Source organism: Passer montanus, unplaced genomic scaffold (genome assembly GCF_014805655.1).
Source record: "Passer montanus isolate IOZ18808 unplaced genomic scaffold, ASM1480565v1 scaffold34, whole genome shotgun sequence".
NCBI classification, from domain to species: Eukaryota; Metazoa; Chordata; class Aves; order Passeriformes; family Passeridae; genus Passer; species Passer montanus.
This window is the reverse complement of record NW_024368152.1, coordinates 5,090,481-5,104,784: the sequence shown is the minus strand read 5'-3', so window position 1 is coordinate 5,104,784 and position 14,304 is coordinate 5,090,481. Positions and strand designations below refer to the sequence as shown.

Below are 14,304 nucleotides of genomic sequence, written 5' to 3'. Positions count from 1 at the left end.
AAACTCACCCTAGGAGGGGGTTGTTCCAGTCCTGCAGTTCCATTCTGGGAGGTGTAGAGAAGAGGCAGAAAAGTCTATCAAGGGCCCATCCAATCCTCCCAGCCATGCCAGCAGTGCCACCTGCCTTTTGCACAACAGAAATGCCATTCAAGTATTGATCTAAAGGGTGTGAAGTAACAACTATGGAAGATCCTTAACTTAAAAGGATTGAAGCACACAGCTCCAGTTCCCCAAGAGAGTAATTGCTCACATTGGATGGACACAAGTGAAATTAGACTACACTCAGGCATGCTACATTAAAGGATGAAAGGAAGCAGAGAAGAAGCCTGATGATGAAGCCAGTTCAAGCCTAGCGGTAGGACACGACTAAAACTAGGTAAAATGAGTTTTCTGATTTCTGTGTTTATGTCCCACAATTGAATCATGTATAAACACGGGGACAGGTCAGGAATATCCAGAGAGAAGACAAAATCTAAGAAAAGCAGTTTATGAGATTAAAGGAAGAATAAAAACAAGCGACAAGTCTATATCTATAGACTACTAGCAGATATAGAGCAAAAGGGAAAAATTAGAGGTCTGAACAGAGGAGAATAGCAGAAAAAGTACAGAGGAGCAATGGCAGCATCCCAGAGGTCAAGGGGACCTTGAGAAATGTTTGCTTTTGGTTGTCACAATATCCTACTCCTCAGTGAGAAGAAAAAACAAGGAAGAGCAGAAACAGCTTTTGACACCCTTTTCTCACATATTAGATAAGTGACAACTACAATTAAAGGAGTTTCTAAGAATAAAGGGAAGCCACTTGAACTGCTTCCCAGTACTTCCCAATGCTTCAAGTATTGCACTTCAAAGAGTGAAGCACAAGACAAAGCACAGCTGCCATTAGCAGATGCGTATTTATCAGGACAACTCTGCTTAGGTCCAGACCTCAAGCTAGCAGAGGTTAGTTTTAAACAGACCCTTGGGGGAGATATAAGTGTTCTGGCATAGGTGGTCAGTCTGAGAAAATCATCCTGAACTTGTAGCCAAGTCAGAGAAAGGCACCTTGGTACAGGGGTTCATTTCATCCCAATACAGAACAGAACTGGTAATTGACTCTGGAGGTCCCTATTCATTGCTGAGTATCACTAGTTCAGCCTTGCAGGTATGTAAAGTTAGATGAGAGGTGTCACACCACTGCTAATTAGCTAAGTCAGTCTACAGGAGGGTTAACAGCAGCCTGGCATCCTGCTGCAGTCACACATTAGCCTGCCCTTGTCTGTACTGTCACCAACAGCCAGCTGATCCCAGCTAGCACAGGCTGCTATTCCAGCAGCAAGATATTCCTCTGCTTGTAATGTTGTTTTTCAGTTGATTTAATTCTTTGGTTCCTGGCAAGGATAACGTGGCCATCATTCCTGTGAAAAATTATGCCAGCCAAGGAAAGGAATGCCCTTGGCAGCAGCTGAGATGGCCTTCAGTGTGTTATAAAACTGTGCCATTGCATGCCAGCAGCATACAGAAAACAGGAAGATACATAAGTGAAAGAATTCCAGGAACTAAATTACCAGGAAAAACAAACAAATAAACAAACAACAAAACAACAAATCAAAACAAACAAAAAACCTACAAAACCCGCAGAAAACTCCCCACCAAAAACTAAAAAACAATCCAGCACATAATGAGAGTGGGAACATTTTTAAAAGAAAGATATGGCAAAATACTAGGCTGCAATGGGAAATAATAACCAGCAAAAGATACAGAACATAGGAAACACAACAACATCAGGCACTTTGTAATAACATGCAAGCCACTAAGAGTTATGGAAAGGATCCAAGAGTGTTATCCTCAAATGACAAGGACATATTTCTTATAGTGATTGCCTCAATATAACAAAACACTGTGGTACATAAGCATTCATGATCAAAATCTTGCATTTGAACTGGGGCAGTGTCAATGCTATTCCAACAAAAGGTTGGAATTCAGGCTGAGAGACCAACTAACACTTTGCACATGATCCCATGTAATTCTACATGCGACTACATCAGTGGACAAGGGAAAGGCTACAGATGTCATTTATCCGCTCTTCTGTAAAGCCTTTGGCATGGTGCCCCACAACATCTTCTCTCTAAATTGGAGAGAGATGGATTTGATGGGTGGAGTGTTAGATGGAAAAGAAAGTGGTTGGAAAATCATATCTTGAGGGTGGTTGTTGTGGTGAATGCTCCATGTGTGGAGATATGAGGCTTGACTCTATTTTCTCAGAAGGTTGATTTATTATCTTATATATTATACTAAAGTACTACATAAAAAGTATACTAAAGGAACAGAGAGAAAAGAATGATCAGAAGGCTACCAAGAACAAGAATAGAATAGAATGCATAACAAAATCCTGTGACTGCTCACAGCCTTGACACAGGTGGCTGTGATTGGTCATCAATTGAAAACAATCCACATGGACCAATGGAAGATCCACCTGTTGATTTCCACTGCAGCAGATAGTTATTGTTTACATTTCTTTCCTGAAGCCCTCAGCTCTCAGCAGGGAAAAATCCTAGTAAAGGATTTTTTATAAAATATCATAGCTACAGGTGGTAGCCAACAGCTCAGTGTCCTGATGGACAAGAGTGATAAGTGGTGTCCCTCAGGGGTCTGTATTGGAACCAACATAATTAATATCAACATTAGTAACATGGATGAAGGGATTGAGTGCACCCTCAGCAAATTTGCAGATGACACCAAGCTGTGGTGCAGTGACACTCCTGAAGGACAGGATGCCATCCAGAGGGAACTGGACAAGCTGGCAAAATGGCCCATGGGACTCTCATGAGGTTTAACAAGACCAAGTGCATGGTGCTGCACCTGGGTCAGGGCAACCCCCGGTATCAACACAGGCTGGGGTGAGCAGATCCAGAACAGCCCTGCTGAGAAGGATTTGGGGGTGCAAGGTGGGTTAAGGCTGGACATGGCCCAGCCATGAGCCCTCACAGCCTGAAGAGCCAAACGTGCCCTGGGCTGCAGCAGAGGCAGCGTGGGGAGGGGATTCTGCCCCTCTGCTCTGCTGAGACCCCACCTGCAGGGCTGCATCCAGCCCTGGGGTCCCCAGCACAGGAAGGACATGGAGCTGTTGGAGTGAGTCCAGAGGAGGCCACCAAGGTGATCAGAGGGATGAAGCACCTCTCCTACAAGGAAAGGCTGAGATACTTGGGATTCCTGGAGTCACCTAATTGCAGCCTTCCATTACCTAAAGGGAGTCTAAAAGAAAGATGTGGAAAGACTTTTTACAAGAGCATATAGTGACAGAACTACACTGAATGGGTTCAAATTGAAAGTAGCTTTAGATTAGATACTGGGAAGATATTCTTTACTGTGAGAGTGGTGAGGAACTGGAACAAAGCTTCCCAGGGAAGCTGTGGATGCCCCATCCCTGGAAATGTTGAAGGCCAGATTGGATGAGGCTTTTTGAGCAATCCGGTCTAGTGGAAGATGTCCCTGTCCATGGCAGGGGGATTGGAACCACATGATTGTAAAGGTCTCTTCAAATTCAGGCCATTCTATGACTCTCTAATATCTTCACTGGACAAGTGACAGATGATCTTGATAGCAAAAGTACTACCCAATGTCCTTTTAGTCTTAGAGCTCTGACACACCTTTCCAAATACAGATAAATCAAAGAAGGCAAAAGAAAGGGGAACTTATCAAAACAGATATAGAAAATATATGGTTGACACAGAAACGTTCATATAAGGAAAATGCAGTGGAAAAATAAACAGGTTTCTATGTGTCTGATGTGACTTAGCTGAAGCACACACACAGGCACTCAATTCTAGACATTAACAAAGTTCTCAGAAGTCAAAGTATTCTTACACTAGTAGGCTACAGCAGACTTTCACTAATCAGTCCATATCATTGGCCATAGTCATGATCCAATGTAAAAGCTATTAACTAAAGGAACACAGCTGAAATATCTTTCAGTGGCAAAACTTCCAAGTCAGCTCTTACACATGCCACAACACATGCATTCAAAATACTTTACCACATACAATGCACTGGTTGACAAATATTTTTAAAATTTGAGAAGGAGTACAAGGGATTGCATGCAGTTTGAGATGCTTTTGACAATCTCGTCTCATTTTGTACATCTGAAATATTAATTCAGGAGTAGAGCGACAGAATGTGAAGAACACAACTTGCAAGCAAGGGTGTTTATCTGAATTCATATAAAGAAGGTGTTACTCCCCTTAAAAGCATACTGTGATGCTTCTGCTACCAAAAGATTCTTGAGGATGACAACCCCCTTAGAAAGCTTTTCATTTAAGTCCTTCCATCTAACCAACTGCCCTGAGAGATTTCTGTATTTTAATAATGTACATTTCTAGGGAATAATATAACAAGCTGTGTTAAGTAAGTCATAACTACTGGCATTTCCACTGCTTTGGTACTCAGCAAATTCTCTAACAATAGCAGCAGATGTACCCTTCACACAGCTAGAACATGACCAGAGGGCAGCTGTGCACCAATTAAGAAGCTGCAAAACAGCTAAGCAGTGTTCACTTGAAACTCCATGTTTGTCTGCTCAGAATTTATGGGGCACTTACAGGAGCAAAAACTAATGCTACTGTTCTGACTGTGCAGTTACCAGTAAAATAAAAGGCTTCAGTGGTGTTAAAGAGTAAACTGACCTGAAATCCCAACATCCACCATCTGACTTAAGAAAAAGGAACAGTGAAAACAAAACCAATACTTGCACACAGTTACTCAGTGCTGCCAAAAAGATACAGAGGCATCAGTTCTATACATAACAGAAAGTCCATGCACTCAGCACTGTAGCTGCAATGTTTAATGTCATCTTCCCTAAAATCAAGGAACAGTGTGAATGCAATCACTTGCACATTAAGTGTAATTAGGCAAATGCATATTTACATACAGAGTTGCTTAGGAGACAGTCTATCAGACATGGGGGGTTTGCCATGGCTGGTGGCCAGTTGCCCACCAAACCTCTCTACAGGTTTTGTACAAGTCATAAAAGTAGAGAACGACAATAGTTTTTGACACTCCACAATTACATAAAACACAATTCTGACATTATCATATATCATATAGCATATCATGGCCTGGGTTGGAAGGGAGCTTAAAGACCATCTGGTTCCAACCTCTTTGCCAAGGGAAGGGACCCTCTATTAGACCAGGTTAGTCAGAACTCCAACCTGGCCTTGAACTCCTCCAGGGATGGGTATTCACAGCTTCTCTGGGCAGCCAGTTCCAGTGCCTCACAGTAAAGCATATTTTTCTACTAATTTAAGTTTGAAGCCCTTTCCCCCTGTCCTGTCACTAGAGGCCTTTGTAAAAAGTCCCTTTCCATCTTTCCTGTAAGTTCCCATCAGGTACTGGAAGGCTACAATTAGGTGTCCCCAAAACCTCCTCTTCTGGCTGAACAAACCCAATACACGAACATACTAAGCAAAGGAAGACAACCTCCATTAAAGAGTTTTTTAGCATAGAATGGCTATCACTACATCATCTCACTTCATCTCTAAATTAGCTTTAAACTGCAAGTTCATTGCACAGCTAGAGAGAAACACTACAAGTGCATCTGTAGGTGCTGCTGGCAGATCCAGCACCCTGGAGTCTCCTCAGCATGCACCATCAGTCCTTCTCTTACTCTTCCACATGGTCTCAGTTTCTGTTTCCTTAACATTTCTTGAATATATCCACTCTGTGAGCCATCAGAGACCTGTTTGCTTATTCACACCATTCTGACAAAGCTCATTGATACACATTTTTCTTTTCCTATTTAATAAGGTTTTGTTTTTCTGGGGGGTTTTTTGGGGGTTTTTTGGTTTGTTTTTTTGTTTGTTTGTTTTTTGTTGGTTTTTTTTTTTTTTCTGTTTCCTATGCTAGGCCTTCATTAGATTCTTGTCTGGTGTTTTTAATTCTTTGGCTGTTATTACTGTGCCATCTAACAATGCTGGTTCTTTTATATCAAATCTTTTAAAGCTCTTTGTTTTATTTCCCAAAAATTAGATATCTTACCAAACTTTCTCTGATGATAATAAAAACTTCTATATATAAAGTAAAATTAAAATTATACAGTCACTTTTATAATTTTGTCCTTCCAAAAAGCAGACTGACCCTGACATTTAACATCTCATCCACGGTCTCCTGGAGGCCCACACACCACTTCTAAAGAGCCCACTAAAGATGAACAAATGCATACCTACTGTCAGCCAGTTTCAGTATTTGCTGAAATCATCAGCACTGTCACAGAAGATTTTGGGGTGGTCACAACCAAGCCTGAAAATCACTTAAATTAAACAGAAAATCTTAGGGTACTGTCTGAAGGATGTTGTTGTTGTTATTATTTATGCTTATTTTGCAACTAGAAAATAGGACAAAAAGAAAATAATCACAGAGAGAACCATACCTAAGACCGAAGACAGGCACCAGGAACTTAAGCACATCTATGGATAAAGCTTCGTTCTTACAAGTCCCTACTCAAAAAACAGCCAAAGCTGAAGCAGTTTCTCTCTCCATTCTCCATCCTTTTCCCCCATTTTTCACCCCTAAGCCTCCCAGTGAGAGCTGCTTAAGTTCAACACTGGCAACTACCTCTGAATCTCTCTGTGGCCTCATCCCAGGTTCAAACAAAGCATCCAAAATCATCTCCTAACAATCCAGCCACCTTAAGAGGTAGGAGGTTGCTGTGGTTTTACTGGAAAACGTGGGTGTCTAAGCTTTTCTAACAGCACAGACCAGAGATGGTCAACATCTTGCCCGAGGAGAATAACAAGACACTCTCCTCCCACCTAGCACATTTCCATCAAGGAAACACATCCAAAATCATTCTGTCTCCTCCAAGCACACATAATTACTATGTTGGTTAGTTACAAGGACACCCTTCCAGCAGATGGGAGGTGGAGGTTTGGAGCAGTTCAATGAGCTGCATTTAAACCTCCTACTTCCTGGGTAAGCAGTCCCAGGCAGCAGGTGACATGTGACAGCTGGATAGCAGCAGTCTAGTTCTCAAAGAGAACTGTAGAAAACACTTTTCTCAGAACCATTTTTTAAAATCTCCATGCTTGAAGAAAACTCTGTACACAAATGCAGTGTAATCTCCCACCTTCCAGAACCCTAGTTCCTGAAGCATTTGGCACTAAAGATGGTTAATTGATCCACATCCAGCAGAGAGAATTATGGAACACCTCTAAGATGCAATTTTCAGATGGCTGCTATGGCCATCACTCACTTGTCTGACTGCGGTGAGTCACTTTCTTCAGCCCTTAGCTCTCCTCCAGTTCTTGGTTTGCACAGCCAGTTCTTGGTTTGGAGTCTGGTATCCAGCTTGCAGCACTGTGAAACTATTTATTCATGTCTGTGTTTCATTCACATGCTGTTGGACTAGATCTTCAAAAATCCCTTCCAACCCAAACTATTCTATGATTCAGTGCAGAAGAAAACCAATGTAAACCCTATAACCCCTCACCATTTGTCATATTGCTCTGTCCTGGCCTCCAGAATACCCTATGGACCTCCTAACCAATCTTCTGATGAAGTTTTGAGGAGACAGCATCCAAATAGTCCCAGAAGCTAAGAATCCTTGGATCCTATGGAAAAATTAAGAAACTGGTGCACTAATGAGGTGCTCAAGCAGACCAACTTCAATTCTTTTCTTGACTACAAACATCTTATACAACTATAGGCAAATGACCCAGGACTAGATTTTTCTGAAGAGCCACTTAGATGGGTGAGATAACACCTTGCTGGATTTTCAAAACCACCTCTTTCTAAAGCTTCAGGCTTCTAGTAGGTTGCTTTCCTCTTAAGAGTTCTTAAAAAATCTGAACATCCAGCCATACTCCCTTGCATTTTTCAATTCCAAATATATAAAATGGAACACTTTCAGTACAAAAGTTGGCAGAAGCCTTAACAAAGCCTTAGAAATGTTATTAAATATTCTCTCCCTCATACAGGTGTTTGCATGGCCAAAAACAACAAAAGGTTTTAAACCTTCTGCTGACACTCTCTTGAAGGGTCCTACTCTCATGGCTGAAACCCATGATGGCCCGTGGCTCATGCAAACCAGAAGGAAACAATAGAATTTTAAGAAGCTGCCAACTAGTTATCAACCAGCTGATGCTTTATGAGCCCAGTCTGTGCCTTTTTCACGAGACTAACTTTTCCAAAATACACTCTAACACTCCTTTCATCAAGGGAAATTAAAATAGTGAGACCCTGATCACACAGCCTTATGGGAAGTGTGGTTCAGCTGTGAAGTTCAGCCAGTAGTGAAATGCAGTGCAAAGCACAAACTACACTTCCCAAGAGACACCATGAGAATATTTTTGGCTAAACTCTCCTGGTTTTCAGCCAAAATAATTTGACAAAAGAACTGAACTATCCCAGAAAACTGACACTTTTCTTTAAAAAGCTACTCTGCCACAAGTCTTCCTACTTCAAAAGGATTCTGGTTCAAGAATTTTTGGACAGCCCTAGAGATGACTAAAAAGAGCTTTAGAAACAGTGTAAAATCACTCAAAATAATAAAAAAAATAGCCTTGAACATAACATACAATTAGACATTGCACAGATTTCTGCTGCTTCCATAGAGCACTTCTCTGTTGACTGTATGCCATGTTTAAAATGCTATTTTGACTATGAATTTAACTTGCACATTATATTTCATATATTAACTAAAAAAATAATTTCATTTTAACAGATACATCTAAGAATTTTATAAAATAGAGTCCAAACATTTTTAAAAGGAATACTCAACTTGGAAGTCTTACTTCTTGTCTACAACACTGGGACACCTTATTTACACTACATCAGTAACATACTAAATGTTTAGAGATAGTATCATTCTGTCAACTTTAAATCAGTGTTTGTTTCATATTTTCTGATTACTATAATGCTTTAAATGTTCGTGACCATGTAAATAATTACATAGATATGAAATACAAAGATCTCAGCTACAGAGAGGAAAACATAGGGCAGCAGCTTTTACGTTTGCAACATTTTAAAAATATTTCAATACCCAAAAATCAAATGTATTGGTTTTACACCAATCCACAAAGTCATAGTATTTCCAGTCCAGTTGCTCCATTTCACTGTATGACAACTAAAGTTAGGTATTCTCACAGTGATTTGATTTTGCTAGAAAACAATTCTCCACCAAAATTTACACATATGTATGCAGAGGTCAGAATGGAAACTTGCAAGTCCATTATGAATCCCAGTTTTCACAGCTCACGACAGAAAAGCAGGCACGTGCCCTGCTGCTTACTAAAGTATGACCTACTCTCACTCATTCCTGCTCACTTGGATCAAGATTGTGTATCATTATACAACCTTATATCTCACTAAGAATTTCTGCATGGTACTACTACCTAATGATTTGGTTTTCACCAGGATTGCTCTTAATTATCCAGCAATGTAATTCCAGCCCTTACTGGACCTTCACTTCTGCAATGCCAGTCTTCATTCTCTGCTTTGCTTTTTGTATTAACAGATCATTTTTTAAAGTGGAAAACAGACAACTGCCTGTGTCTGTTACTAGGAATTACAACTCAAGAATGAAGTAAAATAAGTTTCAAGTGTAGGAAAAGTTAAAATTCAGTAACTGTTTTGTCCTTCCCTGCTAAAAGGAAGGCGAGCTCTTCCAATGGCATTTGTACATTTTAAATACACCCCCACCTAAATTAAACTGGAATTCAGTGATCTAACCCACATGGGTGCTTCTCTGTAGAAAAGTCCAATGTTATTCAATGGACTCAAGCAAGCTCTTTTTTCCTTTACCTTCCCCTTCTGTTTGGGGATTGTCAATTATATTTTGCCATATACAAAGGAGCCCCCTAACAAATAACCAGACTTTTTCTTCTACATATTTTTACAGAGTGAAAGCATAAAAGTCTCTTACCTTATGGCTGCTGAGAGAATGGGAACTGCACAACGCTCTGTGCCTGCAGGGACACTGCACAGATGAACCTCATTGCTGCTGTTTACAGAAGTCTGACAGTTTTTAATTTGAAAAGAGGTTGTCTTTTTCTTTTCGACAGTTCAACAAATCAGACAAAACAGTTGCAAGTGTTATCTGTAAACAGCTTCCTGTTTGAAATAGATCAGCTGTCCTGCAGGACAATAATTAGGGAAGAAGTGTGGGAAAACTGAAGAGGTCCATGATGTAAGCTTTTTATTTTGGGAATGTACTTTTTTGGGAATGCACACTTACTTTCCCCTCCTCCTCTCTAGCAGAGAACCCCTTTTTAACCATTTACATCTATTCAGCTCTAAGCCATGCATGCACATTGCCCCAGCACAACACTTCTCTTGCTTTGCTTCAGCAGATATGAAAACACATGAAACACAGCACTGAATGTGATCATCTTGTGTGGATAATTAACACACTCCCCTTGCTGAAATTCCCTCTATTCTTGCAATTGGCTGCAGCATTCTTGACTTGAGTAAAACAGGCAACTGTTTCAGAGCTATGTCTGAACACTCCACAACAATGTAAATGCTAAGTTATTCACATGGCAGGCATCTTCACAATATTTTGTAGGGTTTTTTAAAACACCTTTTGATACAACTTTAGTGCTATTTCACTATAGCTTCTAAATAGTTGTACAGCTCTGGTTTTTACCTTAAACAGCTAAACTAGTTTGAGGCCTGGATAAATCACAGTACTCCATATACATTCAAAGAGCAAAAAAATGCAGCCAGCTGATTCTGGGAAGTGGGATTTTGAGAACACCCCCCTCAGTTACAGCAGTTTATACTTCAACAGATATAAATGGCTTCACTCTCAATTTCCAGGGCAAATAGAGAGTACCACTTGGGACTATATCAATCAATACCCTCTGATGAAAAGCTGCTGAATTTGTAAGACTGTAGCTCTGACAGCTACAAAAAAATCCTGTGAATCATCTGTCTCCATCTATCTCATGCTACTGTTCCCTCCTCCCAGTTTTTCCAGGTAATGTTTGAGGGGTCATGCTCTAAGCAAGCACTCAGTGGGCTGGGAGCCTGGGTAACCCCCAATATGTGACCTCTTACTGGAAAACCATGACAGGAGCTAAGGGCAGTAGCAGGAGGTTCCTTTCAATTTTCCACATGGAAAGCATCAGAACACAGAAAAGGTTTTAGACTGAGGGGATAGAGAAAGCTGCAATAGAATAATCCGTGTGTTCACTTCTTTATCACTTTTCAGATCCCTTTTGAGGTGTAGGTCCACTTCACTGAGAATTTCGTGCTGTGGTGGGGCTTGCAGTGCAAGCTGATGACAGGGCACTGATGTACTCCCCTCCTCTTCTGCTCTTGACGTTACGTATCATCTCTCCCAGCAAACCTCTCCCTAAGCCTGTGCAGCCTCCTTGCCCACAACAGCTCCTGCTTTGTTAGCCCACAGCACACACTGACCAGCTTTAATGGCAAAGACAAAAACAGGTACAAAAAGAGGTAGTGATGCCTCAAACTCAGGACTCCCTGTGGACTACCTACAAACAGGATTCCACATTGGACTGGAACCTAGCTACCCTCCTCCATGGCCATGAACTCCTGTATTCTTACACACACCAAATGGTCACAAAAAGTTAAGAGCCAATGGTCTCTTCCTCAATAGATTACCTCAGTAAAGAAAGAGCAAAAGGGTAAAACATGAACATAACTGTCTAAGGACCATGCAACCCTAATTTTAAAGTCCATTTTTTATGCACACAGACCCCACCAGTTCAGTGGGAACAGAAGGCAATTAACAGGACTGGGCCCTTGCAGCACTCTGTTGGCAGAAACTTGCCAAGACAAACATTTTATGTAAAGAATGCAGCAAAGTGACTGCAGTCCAAGCCTTTGAAGATCATATTACCATGGCAAAGACAACTCCATTTACATACATATCTACTCTCCCTGTAAACACAAGAAAATAACTTTGGGGCTAGAAAGAGAATTCAATGGAGAAATAAGAGTCAGTCAGGGAAAGCTGGTAGAAAAGGTAGGATTCAACACTGGGGAAGCAGAAAAGAAAACAAACATAAATGACCAGCGTTCAAAAGGAAAGGGCAAATACTATAAATGCAGTGAGAGCTTTCTCTAGAAAAGGGAGAATAAACAAGCACATGTATTTCTTTCACATGAGAGAGAAAGGCATAGCCCCCATACAGAATGGCATAAGTAACCTTTTCCCACCCTAAAAAACAACTGGAAACTGTGTAGCCATACTGCTGCATCATCTAAATCAGGCTACTATGTGCAAACTGGGGTACTGATGCATGGACCATGTGGGAGCAGCTTAGGTCATCACCAGGTCACAATAGCTGCTGGTTATTAAGTTCTTTATTATGTTAACATGCCTGTCCAGGACACTGTAGCACTTCAAGAGCTGATTCCCAAGTCTTTTAGCCACCCTTGCTGGATAGAGAGGGACAGCCTTCACAGGCCACAGTATACCAGTACAGAGGAACAAGGAGCTCCTGGACAAACTGAAGCACTGAAAGGAAGCCTGAAGAGGGTGGAAGCAAGAATGGGTAGCCTGGGAGGGATAGAGACTGTCTGAGCTATGAGGGACCATGTTAGGAAAGCTAACCTGCCCTGAGAGAATTACATCTGGCCAGGGACACCAAAGGCAACAAGAAAAACTTGTTTAGGTACATCAGTGATAAAAGGAATACTAAGGAAAACGTGAGTCCTCTCTGCAAGGAAACAGGAGACTCTTTTGACAGGCTCAAGAGATGGGCCTGTGCCAATCTCATGAAGTTCAACAACACCAAGTGCACCTGGGTTGGGGCAGGAAATCCCAAGCATAAACACAGACTGGGCAGAGAATGGACCAAGAACAGCCCTAAGAACCTGCTGGCTGATGAGAAGCTCAATGTGAGCCAGCCCTAAGAACCTGCTGGCTGATGAGAAGCTCAATGTGAGCCAGCCACATGCCCTTGCAGCCCAGAAATCCACCCACATCCTGGCCTGCATCAAAAGAAGCATTGCCAGCAGGTTGAGGGAAGTGACTGTCCCTCTACTCTCTCATGAGAGCCTACCTGCTGTGCTGCATCCAGCTCTGAGACACCCAGCATAAGAAAAATGCAGACCTGTTGGAATGAGTCCAGAGGAGCGCTAATGAACATGACCAGAGCTGGGCTGGAGAACCTTTCTAATGAACACAGGCTGAAAGGGTTAGGCTTCAGTCTGGAGAAGGTTCTTGAGAGACCTTAGAGCACTCTCCATTACCCAAAGGGGTGTAGAGCTAAAAGAAAGCTGGAGAGGGAATTTTTACAAGGATATGTAGTCCTTGAGAGAGGAACTTTTTAACAGGGACAAGGCAGAAAGGTTTCCAACTGATAGAGGGTAGGTTTATATCAGACACTATGAATTCTTTACTGTAAGACTGGTGAGACCAGTACTGGAACAGGCTTTTCAGAGAAGTTTTGGATGCCCCATCCCTGGAGATGCTCAAGGCCAGGTAGGATGGGGCTTTAAACAACCTTATCTAGAGGAAGGTGTCCCTGCCCACAGCAGGGAGGGCTACAGTAGATTATCCTTAAGGTCCGTTGAAACCCAAACCATTCTGTTTCATACAGCAAGACACCAGTTAGGCCAGCTACTTCAGCTTCACCCACTACACAGCTTTTCTTCAGCCTTTAAATTCAGGTTAAATACCACACTGACACAACTACAAGCAGAATTCTTGAATTCAAACCAAACCAAAACCATGCAGATAAAATCCAATTGGTTGTAAAAGGACAATAGAAAGTTTTTAGAAAACCGGAAAAAAACCCCACTAATACATTCTAGGAGCATCCAGGAAAATTTTTCTATACTTTGCATAGTCAGTTGGCATTATCTTTGTATCTGTAAGAGGATTAACCACAATACCTATTTAGAACACAATGGTTATTTAAAAACCTTAAGAGAAGATGACAAGGCTCTGATTTTCCCTTTGGTTTAGCAAAGCATCCAAACAGCATTTCCCAATCAGATTTTTCCAAAGGATGAAAATTTCCAATACCCAAACTCTTTAAAAAATCCGTATCTGAGATCAGTTGCAGCAACTCAGTTTATTGCAGGCTATCACAAATGCTGTTCTAGTTATTGAAACTAAGAGCTGCCTCACTAAGCAACTGTTACCAGGCCTCCCAGAGCACCCCCAAGAAACTCCAAAAAGTGGCAAGAAGATACAGCAGATACAGGACTCCTCCACAGACAGACATGCACACAAACACGCCAAGTGCAACCCCTCCTCTGCTCTCAGGACAGAACAATGATGTCTCCTATTCCCTTTGCTTCACAGAACAGTATCTGTTTAGCCAAGAAAATAGGAAACAACTTTATTAAGCGTTA

At 41.5% G+C, this 14,304-nt stretch overlaps 1 protein-coding gene across 4 annotated transcripts in view; it reads right to left on the bottom strand.

The window, feature by feature from the left end:
• Positions 1–14,304, bottom strand: part of COLEC11 (collectin subfamily member 11) — a 44,446-nt gene that overhangs the window by 26,233 nt on the left and 3,909 nt on the right. For 2 of the 4 annotated variants that reach the window (XM_039715579.1, XM_039715582.1), the window contains exon 1: positions 9,893–10,145. The exons of 1 other annotated variant lie outside the window; for it this stretch is intronic. The gene's annotated coding sequence lies outside the window, so the exon portion shown is untranslated. Of the gene's footprint in view, positions 1–8; positions 107–9,892; positions 10,146–14,304 lie in introns of those variants that run through there. One more of the 4 variants, XM_039715580.1, reaches the window with a different exon arrangement.